This window comes from Mus pahari, chromosome 3 (assembly GCF_900095145.1).
Source record: "Mus pahari chromosome 3, PAHARI_EIJ_v1.1, whole genome shotgun sequence".
NCBI lineage: Eukaryota > Metazoa > Chordata > Mammalia > Rodentia > Muridae > Mus > Mus pahari.
The window spans coordinates 114,945,229-114,958,472 of record NC_034592.1 but is presented as its reverse complement, the minus strand read 5'-3'; positions in this window follow the sequence as shown (position 1 = coordinate 114,958,472).

Genomic DNA, 13,244 nt, shown 5'->3' with positions numbered 1-13,244 from the left:
AGAAGAAGAAGAAGAAGAAGAAGAAGAAGAAGAAGAAGAAGAAGAAGAAGAAGAAGAAGAAGAAGAAGAAGAAGAAGAAGAAGAAGAAGAAGAAGAAACAAAGTAACCTGATGGGCTGGGGGGTGGGCTGGGGGGGCACCACATAGGAGGAACTGGCTGGGGGGGGCACCACATAGGAGGTTGCAGTATTTGGAAGACTGAGAACCGCTAGGCTGGATGATCGGAGAGTGCAGCCATTTGGAATGTGCAGATGTAAAAGACTGGGATTGAGTGAGATGCAGTGCTCTGAAGGTATGGATGCTACTCCGTGCCCTACCTCCCTATCAGTGCCCACTTCCTCCAAACAGCTCTCTAGTACCTACTCTAAGCTTTAGAACAATCCATAAAAGTGTGGTGTCCTTAAACCAACATTTCTTAGGCCTCCACTTTCTAGAAATTTTCATTGAATCTGGACTGAAAGGGGCCAAACGATTCTCTAAGCTAAGGCTTCTTGGGCAGGATACCTCCACTTGCTAGGGCTTTGGGTGGAAACAACCTGGGCCTTATCTGTCTTCCCCACTGTAGGCTGTGGTTCATCCTGAGGCTTACCTCTCACATCTTGCACCAACTCAGAACAGGTCTGCCTGGCTCTTCCCGCTCTTCTGAGGCCAGAAGTCTTATCTTTCAAGTCTGTACCTAGCAGCTGGACCAAATCCCCAAGGCTGATTGGCACTGCCCAGACTTTACCCATGGCCAAGCTCTACACTCCCTAACATGGAGTCTACTTTCCTGCTAGGCAGTTTTCAGTTATGCCTGGTCAGCAGCTCTAAAGTGTCAGGGTAACCCATCCTCTTTGCCACCAGCAGTGAAGTCTCACAGGTCCCCCAGAGTAACCTCAGGCTCCATTTTACCACCGCCTTGCTATCTGCCAGCCTGGTGTTGCCATCCCATTCACAGACTCTGGTTATTTTTAAAGCTGTCTTGACGAGTCAAAGATTCGATTTAATTCATGCAAGTATTCTAAGCACTTCTAGGGATGGAGGAAGATGAAACAGTAGCACATATGCCTCTTGAAAGTGGGTTTCTTCCCTGATGGTGCTGTTGGACTAAGCTTATTAGAGACAATCATGGGGAGAGGGGCTCAAATACCACTTCAGATGAGTTGGATCCTCTGACTGCTGGGAATGCAGGAACTGGGGCTGGAGGCTTGTTGGAACACACTCATTCCCAGATCTGGGCTGGGAGATGCCTTTGAAGCTGTGTCTATCGGGTTTGATCCTCCCAGACTCAGAGATAAAGAGAAGATGAATGAGATGTTATTAGCATTATTATTTACACTTAGTGGAGTTCACATCTGGAGCCCACTTTGTGAAGTGCTTCGGGCACTACTGAGTTAAATGAACCTTACTTCCCCAGCTTCACTTCTGGGCAGAGGATGAAGGCTTTAGGTAGCTCTGGAAATAATCATCTTTCCTTTAATTTAGAGTGCTCATTAGGCTAGGCCTAATGGGAACAAGTACCTTTAGAGTTTGGTCTTTATGGGAAATTATGTCTTTCACAGAAACTCGTGTGACTCAGTGACCTAGGATGGCGGGCTTTGGAGGATTTCCATGTTCTTCCCTGTTGAAAGATTGTTTGTGGCAGAATATATGAATGTGATTCACAACCAGCTTGGAGAAGAGGGACCAGATGAGGGGCCAGGACTATACTTGGCTGGAGTCTTTTCTAGAGGGATGGTGTAAAGTAGAAGATGAAGTCTCAGTGTACCACTGCTGGTAGATTACCCACAGGAACGGCAGCTTCAAGTGTGAATCAGGATCCCCTGGAGGACCCATTGAGGCCAGGATTGCTTCACCCAGTGTTGGGTCTCTTACTTAGTGTCTAGGAATGAGAGCCTGCACTTCTATCAAGTTTTCTGGGTGATGCTAGGGTACAGAAAATGGTCATCTTTGGTGGCGTACTTGGAGAGCTACTGAAGTAGTGTGCTGGATATCTAACATCTAGGATTCCAAAAAACTGCAGACAGTAATATCGTTCTTGATCAGCAAGTTGCTCTCACCCGTGTGCAGATCCTTTTCAGCAGGCCTGAGTTGGGCAGGCAAGCTGCATTTCTATCAAGTGCACAGAGGATGTGTGCCATCGCCAGTCTGGGAACGCTGACCGGGTATAGAGCCTTCAGTGGTATGAATGTCACCAGTTATACATGGTTCGTTTACGTGTACTGATCTACACAAATACCTATATGCTCTGTGTTCAGCTTCAAGACACTTGGCTCTAATCACCACCCCAAGACTTCTCATGGAACTTACTTCCTGTACTTAGCCCTTCCCTACTTTCCATTCCTACCTAACTGTCGGTACCTTCCTATCTGTTCTGTATCTCTATCATATTTTGTAAGTGCTATATGGGTGGAATTACATGGCACACATGCTTTTGCTATTGGCTTTTCTTCATTTTCAGATACATTTCTTGAGATTATCCTAAACTTTTTTCTGGAAGAACTTAAATAATTTGACTAAAATATAATTATATCATTTCCCTCCTCTCTGCTTTCCTACCCCTCCCATGCTTGCCCCACCCTCCTCTTCTTTAACCACTGTTGTTACAGATATGTGTAAGTGACTAGTACTGCCATTGAGTCTATTTAGTGTTGCCTGTGCACGCGTGCGCGCGCGCACACACACACACACACACACACACACACACACACACACACACGTTTCTAAGGCTGCCTACTCGGTGTTGGAAACCAATCAGTGCACTCATCCCTGGGGCAGGCTAACTTTCCCTCTCTCAGTAATTATGATCGCTGTGCTTTTCATCTGGATGTGGGCCTCATGAGATTTCCCTTCTTTATGTTAAGATGTCCATTGTTGTTGGAATTGTTCGAGTCTTGTTTGGGCAACCATGTTGAGATTTCTTGGGTTTAGCTTCCCTGTCATAGGTAGAAGGCATGATCCCACAGCAGACTTCCTGGCCCTCTGATTCGTCTCAGCTTTCTGTCTCCTCTTCTGAGATGCTCCCTGAGCCTTGGGTGTAGGAGTTGTGTTGTAGATGTATCAACCGGGGCATGGACTCACCATGGTCAGTTGTTCTCTTGGGTTTTGATTAGGGGTGTGTGTGTGTGTGTGTGTGTGGTGTGTGTGTGGTGGGTGTGTGTGTGTGTGTGTGTGTGTGTGTGTGTGGTTGGTGTGTGTGTGTGTGTGTGTGTGTGTGTGTGTGTGGTCTGCATCTGCGGCAAAACCAAGTTTCTTTGGTGAGGGGTGAGAGCTACACTTACTCAGCTAAGCTGGAGCACAGGATGTGTTTATGTGCATCCCTAGTTTAGTTTTTCTTGTTGTCTAATGCCCCAAAGTGTGCTTGCCACTTTTATTTCTCTGTTGTTTTGGTTTGTGGTGGAATTGGCAATTAAACCTAAGGCGTTGCACGGGTTAGGCAAATGCTCTTCCACCGAGCTGTATACCGAGCCTTCTTCTGAATTTTGGGAGGGTCTCACTAAATTGCCGGGCAGGACGGGTGCCACTTTGGAGGCCATATTTTAAGGTTTTCTTTACTGCAGATTACACTGAAGAATCACATTAACAAGTGTTTTTCTTTTTACCTTTTTAATAAATGCTAATGGAAACAAACACTCCAACCCCTGAGAAATACAAATGGCAACAGCTTCAAAAAAACAAAAGGATTTGGGAGCAGAAGGCTCCACAGTCAGTGTATCAGTTACTCTTCTACTGTTGTGACTAAAAAAAAAAATCACGATTAAAGCAACTTATAGAAGTAAGTATTTAATTGGGCTCATAGTTCTAGAGAGCTAGAGTCCATGATGGTGGAGCAAAGGCACAGTACCACACACAGCTGGAAGCTCACACCTCCATCCACAAAAACGAAGGAGAACACACACTGGGAATGCGACCAGTCTCAAAGCTGTCCGCCAGGACACTTCTCCAGCAAGGCCACACCCCCTCCAGCAAGGCCACACCTCCTCCAGCAAGGCCACACCTCCTCCAGCAAGGCCACACCTCCTCCAGCAAGGCCACACCTCCTCCAGCAAGGCCACACCTCCTCCAGCAAGGCCACACCTCCTCCAGCAAGGCCACACCTCCTAATGCTTCCACAGTTCCACCAACTGGGGGCCAAACATTCAGACATATGAGTCTATGGAGGCCATTCTCATTCAAACCACTGCTCAGTAACAGTCAAAACTGTAAAATCATCCAAACTGTGTCAATACTCGACACAAACCAATGTTGTACTGACGTGTATGTGTGTGTGTGTGTGTGTGTGTGTGTGTGTGTGTGTGTGTGTATCGTGCTGTTAATACCCCTTCAAGATGCAAACTAAAAAAGCTAACTGCTTGGATTTATGATCACACAAACCATCTAATTTGCTCAAGATTTGGCTCAAAGCAACATCTTCCCTTTACAAGCTGAAATTCTCGACAGACTCAAAAGGGAAATCGGCTTTGTTTCAGCACAGCTGTGCTCTGGAGTCTACACAGTTCCTAAGCAACCACGCAGGACTCAGCCAGTCAGAAGGCAGTACACAGCAGGGTCCCTGGCCACCTGGAGGTAGCCTTGGTGATGGTGCGCTGCGTGAGGCTTGTGCTCACTGGGGGAGCCCATCCTGTTTAAGGCAGCAGACTACGTCTGAAGTGACCCCAGGTAGGTTTGGAGGCTGTTTCCCGTTTGACCTACTGGGTCACTCCACCCTCCCCAACACTCCCCCTCTCCCCCTCCCCTCCCCCCTCCCCCGTGATTGCCCAATATGAGACAGCAGCCTGGTATCCAGGCAGATCTTCTGTGGCAACAAAACGTGTTCATCAAGAGTGGTGTCATCCTCCTGTAACTGAAAAAGGTCTGTCAGAGACCAGAGCCTGCCGTGGTCAGTGTCTGTGGCTGGGGGACAGTGTGTGTGCGTGATTATGCTATCTGCACAGATCTTTGTATGTATAGTCCCAGATACTTTCTGAATTTCTGGGAAGTCACCTCCACACACAACCAGCTATTTCTTGTAAGCCTTATTCCCTATTCTTTATGGAATACAAATTAGTAAGTGCTTGTTCAACTCTGTGGTCTGGAAACTGTGAAGTCTCTAGAACAATAGAATGAAGACTTGTTTTCTGCATTGGCCAGCTGATTCAAGAGGTGTGTGCTCTGCGAGACTATGGAGAAGAAACGTATCAGCTTCTGGAAGATTCCCAGTAACCGGGGAACTCTGTCAACAGTAGCACCTGCCTTCGTGTTTGAACTGAACTCTAAAAATACTTAGAGCATCTCCTGTCTAGCGGGGATCTCGCTTTTTCTTCCCAGAGTACTTGGGGGAAGGAGCAGGCCACATATAAAGACCAGAGTCTGGTTTGTGTTTCCAGAAACAAAGACATCACATGAAAGGTATATGAGATAAATTCCTCCATATCATTGTGGAATATCCATGAAGAGATAGCAACAAAAATCTCAGAATTTACAGGAGCAGCAGAGTTAGCCTCGCGGCTTATTCTTGTGGACGGCATGTTGCTTCCACCAAGTAGTGATGGAAGGAAGTTTGCTTGGGCTCTTACAGCTGCCATGTAAGCTGAGAGATGATGGTGTGGGGGAGGGGTGGGGGGTCACAGACATCTTATAGGAGGCAGGAGCTTCTCCTGTTAGCTTCCATGACACTCATTTTCCTGAAGATCTAGGAAGCATGAGGGCGTTGCAAATGTTGTTAAAGGAATCTTGACAAGCGTGCATCTTCACTCAGCCCTCTCCCACTGAAGCCTTTGGAAAGCATGTGCCCTGTAAGCTTGGACAGCCACAATGTAAGCTGGCAGCTGGTTTACCCAGTAAGTCCCCGTCCTGCAAGCCTGAGCGAAGACCTGAGATTACATCCCTAGCAATCACACACGGATGCTGGAATGGTGCCCATCACTCCAGTCGTGAGAGGGTAGGGTTGGAGGCAGGCTCTCTGGAACTCATTCGCCAGCCAACTTAGTGGAATCGATGACCTTCAGGTTAGGGGAGGGATGGAGAATGATCTACAACAGCTGCACTTTGAGTATTAAAGAATGAGTGTATTAAAGGTAAGCAAACATCAAAACATGAGCAGCCAGTGGCAGATGTAAAACATCACCACAACAGGTGATTATAACAACTGTGTTTATAACATGTAGTAGAAGTGGTTAGGGAAGTTCTGCTAAACAGCCATGCTGGACTGACAGGGAAGTCCTGAGCAGACCCAAACTCTCTCCCTGGGTGAGTTTCAGGCCTCCAATCCCTGACATGTGCCTTTTTATACTATGAGATAAACAGTAACCTTTATGGAAATGGTTTACCTTCTGGCTGTTTTCAAGGGCACTTGCTAGTCTCCTATCTCCCTGATACAGAGGGAGGAGCCAGGCTGCCCCAGGACAATGAGTCCCGGAGTCTACGTGAAGTAAACATAGCTGCTCATTCTCAGCGCCAGCTCTCAACACGCACAGATGGCACATGCCAATTTACGGATATAATTTATATTACAGACCTTTATCAAAAAAAATAAGCTGGAGAACAATGAGGAAAATGTTCAGCTTAAGTCTCCTGTACACACACACACACACACACACACACACACACACACACACACACCCTACTATAGTGAAAGGAAGTAGGAAATTGGTGAAAATTAACCAAGCAAGATTTGCAAAGCTGACCAGGGGCCCATTAAAGCTCACACAGTGCGTTTACTGCTGAGTGGCCCAGAGCGCATTCAGAAGGAGCTAAGTGGTGCTTTTAGCTTTTTGGCAGAGAAGGGTCATCTCAGAGGTGGCCTGACAGGCTAACAGAAATGGTGACTCACTTTCAGAGTGCAGATATCCATGATATCAACAGGTCTTTCATAAATCACATCCATTATTGCTTTGGACTAATCTGTTTTGTCAAACAGCCAAGAAATATATGAACCTATGTTTAGCATTGCCACCAGGGCTCATGGGGTTGAATAATTAATACTGTGGAAATGGCAATACTGCTCAGAACATACAATCTTCAAATTCATACCCGAATCACTGGAGACCCGAGGTGGACAAAGCAACCTTGGGCAAAGAGACAACGCTGGAGGGATCACCATGCCTGATACCAGGTTAGACTACAGAGCCACACTCTAGTGCAGCATGTGCAGCCTCAGAGCAGGCCACAGCCTGGGTGAACAGCTACACATGGCCTAGCTCCACCACTCCTGAGCATTTACCCAAGGCTTCCACATCACTATATCCCAGAGATATTTATTCACTGAAGTACTGTTCACAATTCTTAGATTATGAAACTATCCTAGAAGCTCATCAACAGAAGGGTAGATATAAAAAATTTGGTACACACACACACACAAAATGGAACTTCAGGCATGATGTAAGAAAATATGTGAAAAAAATTTGCATTTACATTTTTCTCTCTGTAGTTCCTAGGGTTTATATAAATAAAATCATGTGTGTATAACTGACATGAAAAATGCAAGTGAACCTGTCTAAAGGAAAGGGAGCTAACAGGAAGGGGAGCAAATAGGAAGAAGGGGTGTGTGGGTGTGGGGCAAACTCAACATATGGTATACATGTGTAACATAACACAACATATAGTATATGTGTGTAACATATACTTAACATACAGTATACATGTGTAACTATACTCAACATACAGTATATGTATGTAACATACATTCAACCTACAGTATACATGTGTAACATACACTCAACATAGGTGTATATGTGTAACATACACACAACACACAATTCAAAGATTCTCATGAACAAAGAAGAGCAGATTTACTTCTTTCTGCTTTTGTTCAGTCTGCTCTTTTAGTTCATTTTCTTTTTGTTATTAAGAGTCTAGCTTTTTAAACTGTGGGTTGCAATTCCACATGAAGTCACATATGTCTAGAATCCAGACTAGATTGTAGTCCAAAGTGCAGGATTGAAAGTGTTTACAAATTGGAATTGCTATGAAAGTTTTAATAAGGAATACACACTGTAAACAGAACGTGGGCAGAAAACACAGCAGGGAGGTGGGAGTGGAGATACAGAGAGAGACAGAGACAGAAAGACACACACACACAGAGAGACATATACACACAGAAAAAGACATATACACACAGAAAGACAGACAAAAACACACAGAAAATGAATCACATCCTGAGGAGAAATGGAGTCTTTTCATAGAAATTAAGAGATGTTACCTGTCCTTGTCTCATAGGCTGTTTGTATATAATTTTATAATATCATTTCTTAACAAAGATTTCTCTGCTTGGCTATACCCTACCTATCTGATGTTTCCACCAAGGTATTTGAAAAATTATTTGTAGCTTTCCTTGCTCTGTTACTATAAAAACCATCATAAAGTTGTTAACACGTCAGAATGTGGTATTTGGGGTAACCTAAATTTGTGTTGCCATGGGATGATCTCTCAGATCTGACTCCAGAATAAATCACCTCTTGTTCCTTCTGAGGTGAAAGCTGTGGCTTTGTTTGGTTGATGTTGTTGTCATTGTTGGTTTTGGTTGTGTTTTGTTTTGTTTTGTTTGTTTGTTTGCCAATAACTATGCCACGCAGATTTAATTCTTTAAGAATAAATACGTCCATCTTGATACATGTTAGATTATGAGTCCTGTCTCACAGGTTGGACCACACTCAAGTTCCTGAAACCATCTCATCCTTCACCCCACACACATAAGAGCTGGGTACCTCATGGCTTTCTTCTCTTATCTCTCTCACAAAGGGCAGAGTCCTCTCTCCTTGCCTGTCATCAGGGAATCACAGCCTGCCTACAGGTAGATGGTCTAAGCGACTTGCTAACTAATCCGGCTGAGATGCAGGCCCCTCCTCACTCCTTTGCAAACCTTTAAGAACAGACACCTGTGCTTTCTCAGTTGCTTATTCTTAGTACTCAGTTTCTTAGTGAGCTTGTTTTAGTGACTGTCCTATTGCTGTGGAGAGACACGAGGACCAAGGCAACTCACAAAAGAAAGCACATAATTGGGGGCTTGCTTACAATTCCAGAGCGTGAGTCCATGTCATTACAGCAGAAGTGTAGCAGCAGCAGCCAGGTAGGCTTGGGGCTGGAGCAGTAGCTGAGAACTCACACATGTGACCCACAAGTTGGAGGCAGAGGAAGAGAGATTGGGTCTGACATGGGCTTTCTAAACCTTGAAGCCCATTCCCAGCGACACACTCCTCCAACAAGGCCACACCTTCTAATTCTTTCTAAAACAATTCCACCAACTGGAAACCGAGCATTCAAATATTTGAGCCTAACTGGGCCATGCTCATTCAAACAACCACACTGGTGGAACCAAAACAAAACCTCCCGTTCTTTGGAACCGCACCATAAGATACTGCCTGTGGTGTCAATAAACGACCCCAATAAAGCTCTCACTTGAAGACAGTTCTTATGATGGCTTGAATAGGTTTGGCCCCTGTAGTAGACTCATGTGTTTGAATGCTTGGCCTATAGGGAGTGGACTATTTGGAGTGGGTGTGGCCTTGTTGAAGTAGGTGTGGCCTTGTTGGAGTAGGCGTGGTCTTGTTGAAGTAGGTGTGGCCTTGTTGGAGTAGGTGTGGCCTTGTTGGAGTGGGTGTGGCCTTGGAGTGAGTGTGGCCTTGTTGGAGGAGTGTGTCACTGTGGGGTGGGCTTTGAGGCCTCCTTTGCTCTCAAGCTCTCCAGTGTGGACTCTAGACCCTTTCTTCTGCCTTCAGTTAAGATGTAGAATTCTCGATTCCTCCAGCGCCATGTCTGCCTGAATGCTTGCCATGCTTCCTGCCATGATGCAAGTGGACTAAAACTCTGAAACTGTAAGCCAGCCCCAATTAATACTTTCCTTTACAAGAGTACCTTGGTCATGGTGTCTCTTCACAGCAATAAAAACCTAACTAAGACAGTTCCTCTCAGTGCTTCTCTCTGGAAGCTACCGGCTACCGTCTCACATCTCCCTCTACCTTTCCAAAAAAAAAAAAAAAAAACCAAATCCAGCAGTATGAGAATTTACTTTTGTCTTTCAGAAATGCTAACACGTGGGCCTGGGGAGATAACTCAGTCAGGAAAGGGTCTGCCATGTAAGCACCAGGCCCTGAGTTTGTATCCCCTGAAACCATGTAAACACCCAGGCATGCTGGTGTGTACCTGCAACCTCACTGCTGCATGACTGTGTGAGTGTGTGTGCACACTCACTCATGCACATTCTACATACACATACAAGAAATGCCAAAATTTTATGTATTTCAAATTTTTTTGAATGTTTATGTTTTTTAATCAATAAATATTTGATTTATAAACCTATTTTATATACTTACATATACAGGGTCTTGGGAAATCTTCTAGAGTGGTAAGGGGCCCCCAGAAGAAAATTTAAGAGGCCCTGGTTTAAGTTGAGTAGGTCCATTGATTTGTGAAGTTCATCGACTTTAGTTATCTCTCTTCTCCTGTGGAGCTATCTAGTAAGTTTTAAACATTGCTTGTTTTATTTCTAAGTCCTATCTTTTCCATTTTCTCCTTTGCTAAGATTTTCAATGTTCACTTGTTACAAAGTTGTTCTCAAGAAACACATGAGCACACACGTTTTCAGTTTCTCCCACCTGGGACTTCCTCGAGGTGCTCAGCTGTAAGAGAACCGTTGTTTCCAGTCTTCAGACAGGGCTGGGAAGTTCCAGGGTGGTAAAGATAAAGGTACATCTTCCGCTCTTAACAGAAAAGCCTTTCCCACAGTACATGCGTTTATATTGGTGAGATAAGTTCTGGAAAGTTCCTAAATAACCACTGAAAGGAAATCTGGTTGCTAGGGAAACCAGCCAGGAGATTAGAGGGTTGAAACTCAAAGCCTTCTCCCCTGCTCCTGGGAGGAACAAAGGCTGCAAGTTCAGCTGCCTCTCAAAGGCCCCACCTCATCAACCTTGCCTATATAAGAAAGCTGCATTAGAAGGACCAGGTCAGGAGACGCTGTCACAGAGCTACTAGGTGAATGTTCCTGGAGAGTATGCTAAAAATAACAACCCCAGTGTCTCACAAAGGAACCCACCAAGCAAAAGCATTTCAGCAAAGTGCTTCCCGTTTGAGAAGGGATGACGCACACTCATCCGCAATCCAGTCCGCTAGCAGCACACCGCAGGCTTTTATCCCTGATGTAGGCGGTGGCTGCATCTCATCCCACTGGCTCAGCTTCACACTCTGTGATTAGCTAATTGGCACAAGGGAAAAGGAGGAGGCTCAGGAAATAGGAGCTCTTCCCTGGATAACTACTTTGATTAAACAACAACAGCAACACCCATTTCTCACAAGTGGGGCGTTGAGAATACATCAATGTTCCCTGCTTCATCTTTCCACATGGGTGGGCACATCTTTTCCACTGGCTCATCATCTGCATCCTTTGCACAGCTCTTTATAAATAAGTGATGAACATTGGTAAAGTATTGTCTTGAGTTCTGTGACCCACTCTAATAAAGTAATGAGTCCAATATGTGGTCATGTCGATCCCTGGTTTCTGACGAGCCAGAAGTGGAGGTGGCAGCCTACAACTTGTGACTAGAATCTGAAGTGGGAGCATTTTCTCAGGACTGAATCTAGAGTATTGAGGGAAAACCCAGGGCTGGCAGCCTCAATAGGCTATGATTGGCCACCCACCCTTGTGTACCAGATAAGGAAACAAATAATAGTGAGAACAGAGATTTGTTCACTGTGGCCAGAGAGACAATAGATGGATGGATCCAGTGACTCCATGTCCCTTTTTGGGAATTCTTCCACCAGCGTTAGGTGTAAGCTGAGGAAGAATTGGGGGATAGAATGGAGGTAGAAGGCTTTAGCAAGTCCCGGAAGGTGTGGTCCCGCCCATCCCAGTTACAGCTCTGTTACTGCAAAGTGGTCAAAGATGTCCTTATGGTTGGGGGATGAGACAGTTCTCAGGGTGATTGCATCTGCCTCAGGGTGCAGCCTTGTGATCCCGGGTGATTGTTATCTGGGCAGAGGATTCTGGGAATCTCTGCTGTTCTGGGAACTCAAGGTGGTTTGAGAAAAAAGAAGTACAATGACTTCTGCTGTACTGGAGTCAGAGAAAAGGTGATGTCGCTGTAGCTGTAACTGCTCTGTCAGAGCCTGGTCCTTGGCTGACCTAACAAGACAAGTTTAGCCACCCATCCTCAACAAGACAAAGAGAGAAGTAAGAGCAGTGTTGTTTTCAAACTGCGTCCTGCTGGAGCTTACTCTGTATTATATAAAAGTGTTTCTCTCTCTCTCTCTCTCTCTCTCTCTCTCTCTCTCTCTCTCTCTCTCTCTCTCTCTCTCCAGATTATGGCTTGCTTCAGGAAACTCGATTTTACTAGCAGATTTTTACTTTCTTTTGAGGGAGAACGATGATTGTAGCCCTTTGGTTGGCCCACAAATCATATATCTCTCTGGCGCCACCCGAGTAGCAGACTGATAAATTACTTATTCCCAGGAGCAGAAAAAGACCCACCTCACTGCAGTGGTGTAGAATGTGTTAAACTCATTCAGGGAAACCAGGTCCAAGAACATATTAGACACTCCAGATGGAGGAAGGAATAATTCTCTCACTGGGACCCCATAAAGTGATGGGCACCTAACACTCTGATGGCCCCACATCAGTCTCCTGAGTCCATTACCAGAAATTTTGGAGATCCCTTCATGACCACCAGATGATACTTGGAAAATCAGGCTCCTTTATTGGGGTTCTTAGTCTCATTAATTAATTAATTAATTTCAAAATGGACTCAAGGGAACCAGAGAGATGGTTCAGCAGGTAAGGGTACACATTGCTCTTTCAGAAGACTCTAGCATCCACACTGAGTGGCTCAGAATTGCCTGTAATTCCAACTCCAGGGGATCCAGTTCTTCTAACTTCTATGGCTATCTGCATGTGTATACGAGTACTCGTGTGAGTTCAGCAGACCCCGAGTTCAGCAGACAGAAATCAGACTCACGGTGGGCAAGCAGTCACGTGGTAGGGACAGAACTTTAAAGAAAGAGTGAGGAAGCCCAGCACATCAGAAAAGTATTCTTAAGTTCTGGCAGCATCGGCAAGAGAGACAGGAAGAAGAAAGGGGTGTGCTGTACTCTCTGAGTCAGGGCTCAGGTGAGTAGACCCAAAAAGCCTCACAGCAGCTTCTAGGGAGTGCTGGAGGGCAGGATTCTGGGAGTGAAAAATACAGCATTTTATTTATTTATTTATTTATTTATTTTTATTTAATGTAAGTTCACTGTAGCTGTCTTTAGACACTCCAGAAGAGGGAGTCAGATCTCGTTACGGATGGTTGTGAGCCA